This window comes from Arachis hypogaea, chromosome 15 (assembly GCF_003086295.3).
Source record: "Arachis hypogaea cultivar Tifrunner chromosome 15, arahy.Tifrunner.gnm2.J5K5, whole genome shotgun sequence".
In the NCBI taxonomy this organism is placed as follows: domain Eukaryota; kingdom Viridiplantae; phylum Streptophyta; class Magnoliopsida; order Fabales; family Fabaceae; genus Arachis; species Arachis hypogaea.
In genome coordinates this window covers 73,471,375-73,479,046 of record NC_092050.1, presented here as the reverse complement: position 1 = coordinate 73,479,046, position 7,672 = coordinate 73,471,375, and the positions used below count along the sequence as shown (strand labels likewise).

The window sequence follows — 7,672 nt, the reverse complement described above, 5'->3', positions numbered from 1 at the left end:
CACTTCGCCTCGATCCATTTAATGAAATAGTCAATCCCTACTATGAGGTATTTGACTTGTCCCGGAGTTTGAGGAAACGGTTTAAGGAGATCGAGACTCCATTTTACGAATGGTCATGGTGAGGTGATACTAATGAGCTCTTTGGGGGTGCCACATGAAAATTGGCATGCTTCTAGCAAGATAGGCACCTTTTAACAAACTCAGCCGCTTCTCTTTGTAAGGTCGGCCAGAAGAAGCCAATCCGGATCACCTTTTTGGCTAGTGATCGGGCTCCCAGGTGATTCCCACATATGTCGTTGTGCACCTCCTCTAGGACCTCCTTTGTATTAGATGTCGGGACACACTTTAAGAGAGGTGTTGATATTCCTCTTTTATATAAGACGTTGTGGACCAATGTGTAACTTTGTGCCTCCCTGACAAGTCTTCGAGCCTCTTTTTCATCCTTAGGGAGGACATCAAATTTAAGATAGTTTACTATAAGGGTCATCCATCCTAATTTCTGGTTAGATACAGTCATCACCTCCGAGATGTCATCTCTCTTTGATATTGATGGTGCATGGAGAGTTTCCTAGATGAGGCTTCTGTTGTTGTTCCCTAGCTTGGTGCTGGCTAATTTGGAGAGGGCATTAGCTCAGGCGTTTAATTTTAGGGTTATATGTCAGACCTCTCCTTCTGAGAAATGTACTAGTTGTTCTCGTGCTTCATCTAAGTATTTCTTCATGTTGGGGTCCTTGGCTTGATAGGTACCATTAATCTGTGAAGTTACTACTTGAAAGTCATTGAATACTATCAGCCTTTCTACCCTCACTTCTTTAGCCAGCTTCAAGCCAGCAAATAAGATTTTATACTCTGCTTGGTTATTAGAAGCAGGAAACTCGAACCTTAGCGAGAGTTCTATCTGAGTTTCTTGTTCACTTTCTAAAATAACACCTTCTCCACTACTGGCTTTATTGGATGACCCGTCTATATACAGGCTCCATGTAGTTGGACTTCTCCGACTTTCAGTGTTTTCAGCTACAAAGTCGGCGAGATATTAAGATTTGATTGATGTCCGAGCTTTGTACTTCAAGTCAAACTCGGACAGTTCTATAGCCCATTGCAACATCTGCCCTGCCAAATCTGTCTTTTGTAGAATGTGTTTCACTGGTTGATTTGCATAGACCTTTTTTGTTTGAGCTTGAAAATATGGTCAGAGCCTTCTGGAAGTAAGGATGAGAGGATATGGGAACTTTTCTATTTTTTGATAGCTTAGCTCTGCTCCTTGTAGGAATTTGCTGACAAAGTAGACGGGCTGTTGTCCATCCTTATCTTCTTTGATCAGAGCTGAAGCTATAGCTCGGCTCACCACTGCTAGGTAGAAGATGAGTTCTTCTCCTTCTATAGGTCAGGTAAGTATGGGTGGTTGTCCCAAGAAGGCTTTGAAGTCTTGAAATGCTTGCTCGCACTCTGAGGTCCACTCAAAATGCTTCCCCTTTTTTAGAATTGAGTAAAAAGGTAGTGATTTTAGTGCTGGCTCTGCTAGAAATCTGGATAGTGCTGATAACCTTCCATTTAGTTGTTGAACTTCTTTAAGGCAGGTCGGGATCTTCATATCTAGTATGGCTTTGCACTTGTCTAGGTTTGCTTCTATACCTCTTTGAATTAGCATGAAGTCTAAAAATTTTCTCGCCTCTACTGCGAAGGTATATTTTGAGGGTTTAGCCTCATCTCATACCTCCTTATGGTAGAAAATACCTCCGAAAGATCAGACAAAAATGCTGAGTCGACCTTGGTTTTAACAAGCATGTCATCCATATATACCTCCATAAGTTTTCCTAAGTGGGAAGAAAATACCTTGTTCATCAGTCTCTGATATGTGGCCCCGGTATTTTTTAATCCAAAAGGCATTACCATGTAGTAATAGTTAGCTTTTGGAGTTATGAATGAGGTCTTCCCTTGGTCTGGCTTATGCATCGGGATTTGGTTGTATCCTGAGTAAGCATCCATGAAGGACAGGTATCTATAGCCAGAGGCTGAGTCGACCAGGGCATCGATGCTGGGAAGAGGCTATGGATCTTTAGGATAAGCCTTATTGAGGTTGGTGTAATCGATACACATCCTTTATTTTCTGTTTTGTTTCTTTACCAAAACTATGTTGGCTAGCCACAATGGATACTTTTATCTCTCTTATGAATCCTGCTTCTAATAGGGCTTGAACTTGTTCCTCCATGACCTGTGTCTTTTCACATCCGAGCTTCTCTATGCCAGGCATGTCGGAGGCTTTCCAAGCAAAGAGGTCGGCATTCCTCCTTAGAAGGTCAATGAGTTACTTTTTCAGACCTTCTTTGAGGTTAGCCCCTATATTCGTTGTTTTTTTTTAGAGTGATCTCCAATTTTCATTTCTACTTTCCTTCTGGATTGGAGACACAGTTCCTCCCGAGTTTGAACACCTCCAAGTTCAATGGTATTGACTTCTTTTCCACCAGAACTGCCTTTTAAATTAAGACTTTCATTGTAGCACTTGCGTGCTAGTTTCTGATCTCCCTTTAAGGTGGCAATCCCTTCTGCTATGGGAAACTTAATACATAAGTGGGGTGCAGAGACAAGAGCTGTAAGTTGGTTCAAGATAGTCCGACCTATTAAGGCATTGTATGCCGAAGTGACATCAACCATGATGTAGTTGATGCTCATTGTCTTTGACTTTGTGCCCTTTCCAAAAGTGATGTATACAGAAATATATCTAAGAGGTCGGATCGGCATATCCCCTAGTCCGAAGAGACTGTCCGGGTATGCTTTTAGATCCTTTTCTTCTAGTTCAAACTTGTCAAAAGCGGGTTTAAATAGTATATCCACCGAGCTACCCTAATCTATTAGTGTTCTATGGAGGTTTGTGATGAGCGGATAATTTATACGCTTTTTGGCATTGTTTTTAGTATGTTTTTAGTAGAATCTAGTTACTTTTAGGGATGTTTTCATTAGTTTTTATGTTAAATTCACATTTCTGGACTTTACTATGAGTTTGTGTGTTTTTCTGTGATTTCAGGTATTTTCTGGCTGAAATTGAGGGACTTGAGCAAAAATCAGATTCAGAGGTTGAAGAAGGACTGCTGATGCTGTTGGATTCTGAACTTCCTGCACTCAAAGTGGATTTTCTGGAGCTACAGAACTCAAAATGGCGCGCTTCCAATTGCGTTGGAAAGTAGACATCCAGGGCTTTCCAGAAATATATAATAGTCCATACTTTGGCCGAGTTTAGATGACGTAAAAGGGCGTTGAACGCCAATTCTACGCTGCTGTCTGGAGTTAAACGCCAGAAACAAGTCACAAACCAGAGTTGAACGCCAGAAATACGTTACAACCTGGCGTTCAACTCCAGAAAGAGCCTCTGCACATGTAACATTCAAGCTCAGCCCAAGCACACACCAAGTGGGCCCCGAAAGTGGATTTATGCATCAATTACTTACTTCTGTAAACCCTAGTAGCTAGTTTATTATAAATAGGACTTTTTACTATTGTATTAGACATCTTTGGATTATATTTTGATCTATTGATCACGTTTGGGGGCTGGCCATTCGGCCATGCCTGAACCTTTCACTTATGTATTTTCAAAGGGTAGAGTTTATACACTCCATAGATTAAGGTGTGGAGCTCTGCTGTTCCTCAAAGATTAATGCAAAGTACTACTATTTTTCTATTCAATTCAACTTATTCCGCTTCTAAGATATTCATTCGCACTTCAACCTGAATGTGATGAACGTGACAATCATCATCATTCCTTATGAACGCGTGCCTGACAACCACTTCCGTTCTACCTTAGATTGAATGAGTATCTCTTGGATCTCTTAATCAGAATCTTCGTGGTATAAGCTAGATTGATGGCGGCATTCATGAGAGTCCGAAAAGTCTAAACCTTGTCTGTGGTATTCCGAGTAGGACTCTGGGATTGAATGATTGTGACGAGCTTCAAACTCACGAGTGCTGGGCGTAGTGACAGACGCAAAAGGAGGGTGAATCCTATTCCAGTATGATCGAGAACCTCAGATGATTAGCCGTGCTGTGACAGAGCATTTGGACCATTTTCACAAGAGGATGGGATGCAGCCATTGACAAGGGTGATGCCTCCAGACCATTAGCCATGCAGTGACAGCGCATCGGACCATTTTCCAGAGAGGATCAAAAGTAGCCATTGACAACGGTGATGTCCTTACATAAAGCCAGCCATAGAAAGGAGTAAGACTGATTGGATGAAGACAGCAGGAAAGCAGAGGTTTAGAGGGACGAGAGCATCTCCATGCATTTATCTGAAATTCTCACCAAGGATTTACATAAGTATTTCTATCCCTATTTTATTATTAATATTCGAAAACTCCATAACCATTCTATATCCGCCTGACTGAGATTTACAAGATGACCATAGCTTGCTTCATACCAACAATCTCCGTGGGATCGACCCTTACTCGCGTAAGGTTTATTACTTGGACGACCCAGTGCACTTGCTGGTTAGTTGTGCGAAGTTGTGATAAAAAGTTGAGATTACAATTGAGCGTACCATGTTGATGGCGCCATTGATGATCACAATTTCGTGCACCAAGTTTTTGGCGCCGTTGCCGGGGAATGTTCGAGTTTGGACAACTGACGGTTCATCTTGTTGCTCAGATTAGGTAATTTTCTTTTTGTTTTATTTTCAAAAAATTTTTCAAAAATCTTTCAAAAATTTCTCCTTTGTTTTCGAAAAAAAATTTTAAAATAAAAATGTTTTCAAAAATATATTTTTCTTCAGAATTTTTAAGAATGAATTCTAGAGTTTCATGAAGCATGTTGAAGCATGCTGGCTATAAAACTATGTCTAAATTCTTTTGGACTGAGGTTTTGGCTTAAAATTGAATGAATTACTCCCATATTCATGCTAAAGCTTGACTGGCTATTAAGCCATGTCTAACCCTCAGATTGGAGCTTTAGATTAAGATTGTAAGATTCCTGGAATTCATATTAAAAATTTTGGAATCCTTATTTTTATTTTTCAAATGATTTTCGAAAAATATAAAATAAAAATACAAAAAAAAATCAAAAAATCATAAAAATCAAAAATAGTTCATGTTTCTTGTTTGAGTCTTGAGTCAGATTTAAAGTTTGGTGTCAATTGCATATTCATCTTGCATTTTTCAAAAATTCATGCATTCATAGTGTTCTTCATGATCTTCAAGTTGTTCTTGGTAAGTCTTCTTGTTTGATCTTGATGTTTTCATGTTTTGTGTCTTTTCTTGTTTTTCATGTGCATTTTTGCATCCATAGAGTCTAAACATGAAAGATTTCTAAGTTTGGTGTCTTGCATGTTTTCTTTGCATATAAAAATTTTCAAAAGTAAGTTCTTGATGTTCATCTTGACATTCAAAGTGTTCTTGGTGTTCATCTTGACATTCATAGCATTCTTGCATGCATTCATTGTTTTGATCCAAAATTTTCATGCATTGAGTCTTTTTCATGTTTTTCCCTCTCATCATTAAAAATTCAAATATCAAAAAAAATATCTTTCCCTTTTTCTCTCATCAAATTCGAAAATTTGAGTTGACTTTTTCAAAAAATTTTAAAATCTAGTTATTTTTATGAGTCAAATCAAATTTTCAATTTAAAAATCTCATCTTTTTCAAAATCTTTTTCAAATATCAAATCTTTTTCATTTTTCTTAGTTATTTTCGAAAATTTTAAAATATTTTTCAAAAAATCTTTTTCTTATCTTTATCACATAATTTTCGAAAATAACATCATCAATTAATGTTTTGATTCAAAAATTTCAAGTTTGTTACTTACTTGTTAAGAAAGATTCAAACTTTAAGTTCTAAAATCATATCTTGTGATTTCTTGTGAATCAAATCATTAATTGTGATTTTAAAAATCAAACCTTTTTCAAAACTAATTTCAATCATATCTTTTCAAAAATATCTTCTTATCATATCTTTTTCAAAAACTTGATTTCAAAATATCTTTTCTAACTTCCTAACTCCTTATCTTTTCAAAATTTGTTTCAACTAACTAACTAACTTTTTGTTTGTTTCTTATCTTTTTCAAAACTACCTAACTAACTCTCTCTCTCTCTAATTTTCGAAAATATCTTCCCTCTTTTTCAAAATTTCTTTTTTATTGACTAATTATTTTAATTTTTTATATTAATTTTCAAAAAATTACTAACCTTTTTCAAAAACTATTTTCGAAAATCACTAACTCTTTTTCAAAAATAATTTTCGAAAATTCTCCTTCTCTCTCATCTCCTTCTATTCTTTTCTTCTTCTACTCACATAGGGGAACCTCTATACCTGTGGTAAAAAGGATCCCTATTATTATTTTTCTGTTCCCTTCTCCTTCATATGAGCAGGAGCAAGGACAAGAATATTCTTGTTGAAGCAGATCCAGAACCTGAAAGGACTCTGAAGAGGAAACTAAGAGAAGCTAAAATACAACAATCCAGCAAGCACCTTTCAGAAATTTTCGAACAGGAAGAGGAGATGGCAGCCGAAAATAATAATAATGCAAGGAGAATGCTTGGTGACTTTACTGCACCTAATTCCAATTTACATGGAAGAAGCATCTCCATTCCTGCCATTAGAGCAAACAATTTTGAGCTTAAACCTCAATTAGTTTCTCTGATGCAGCCGAACTGCAAGTTTCATGGACTTCCATCTGAAGATCATTTTCAGTTCTTAACTGAATTCTTGCAGATATGTGATACTGTTAAGACTAATGGAGTAGATCCTGAAGTCTACAGGCTCATGCTTTTCTCTTTTGCTGTGAGAGACAGAGCTAGAATATGGTTGGACTCTCAACCTAAGGATAGCCTGAACTCTTGGGATAAGCTGGTCAAGGCTTTCTTAGCCAAGTTCTTTCCTCCTCAAAAGCTGAGTAAGCTTAGAGTGGATGTTCAGACCTTCAGATAGAAAGAAGGTGAATCCCTCTATGAAGCTTGGGAGAGATACAAAGGACTGACCAAAAAGTGTCCTTCTGACATGCTTTCAGAATGGACCATCCTGGATATATTCTATGATGGTCTGTCTGAATTAGCTAAGATGTCATTAGGTACTTCTGCAGGTGGATCCATTCACCTAAAGAAAACGCCTGTAGAAGCTCAAGAACTCATTGACATGGTTGCTAATAACCAGTTCATGTACACTTCTGAAAGGAATCCTGTGAGTAATGGGACATCCAGTGATCAATAAGGAGCTTCCCTTTGAGGAACCAAAGGAATCTGAGACTCATCTAGAGACCATAGAGATTCCATTAAACCTCCTTATGCCATTCATGAGCTCTGATGAGTATTCCTCTTCTGAAGAGAATGAGGATGTTACTGAAGAGCAAGCTGCCAAGTTTCTTGGTGCAATCATGAAGCTGAATACCAAATTATTTGGTATTGAGACTTGGGAAGATGAACCTCCCTTGTTCACCAATGAACTAAGAGATCTGGATCAACTGAGATTGCCTCAGAAGAAACAGGATCCTGGAAAGTTCTTAATACCTTGTACCATAGGCACCATGACCTTTGAAAAGGCTCTGTGTGACCTTGGTTCAGGGATAAACCTCATGCCCCCTCTCTGTAATAGAGAAACTGGGAATCTATAGGGTGCAAGCCACTAAAATCTCATTAGAGATGGCAGACAATTCGAGAAAACAGGCTTATGGACAAGTAGAGGACGTGTTAGTAAAG

General features: G+C 37.9%; 1 non-coding gene across 1 annotated transcript; it reads right to left on the bottom strand.

The window, feature by feature from the left end:
* Positions 1 to 6,875: 6,875 nt before the first annotated feature.
* LOC112752291 (small nucleolar RNA R71) lies at positions 6,876 to 6,983 on the bottom strand. The gene has a single exon (XR_003176736.1). It is a non-coding gene; the product is annotated as a small nucleolar RNA R71 (small nucleolar RNA).
* Positions 6,984 to 7,672: the final 689 nt, after the last annotated feature.